The following is a 308-nucleotide window of genomic DNA, read 5'->3' as shown; positions in this document are numbered from 1 at the left end:
GTCCTCGCGTGCGATGACAAGAGAGAATAACAAAGGCAAGGAAAAACTGAAGTCAACAAAAGGCAAAGCACTTCTGAAGTCAACAATGCAAGGAAATACTGAAGTCAACAAAGGCAAGGAAAAACTGAAGTCAACAAAAGGCAAAGCACTTCTGAAGTCAACAAAGGCTAGGAAAAACTGAAGTCAACAAAAGGCAAAGCACTTCTGAAGTCAACAAAGCAAAGCAAACACCACCAAACACACAACAGGGCAGCAAACACAAGAGTATTGGATTGTTTTTGTCAACGAGGAAACCAAAGGATTATATT

This window comes from Penaeus monodon, chromosome 32 (genome assembly GCF_015228065.2).
Source record: "Penaeus monodon isolate SGIC_2016 chromosome 32, NSTDA_Pmon_1, whole genome shotgun sequence".
NCBI lineage: Eukaryota > Metazoa > Arthropoda > Malacostraca > Decapoda > Penaeidae > Penaeus > Penaeus monodon.
This window is presented reverse-complemented; position numbering follows the sequence as displayed.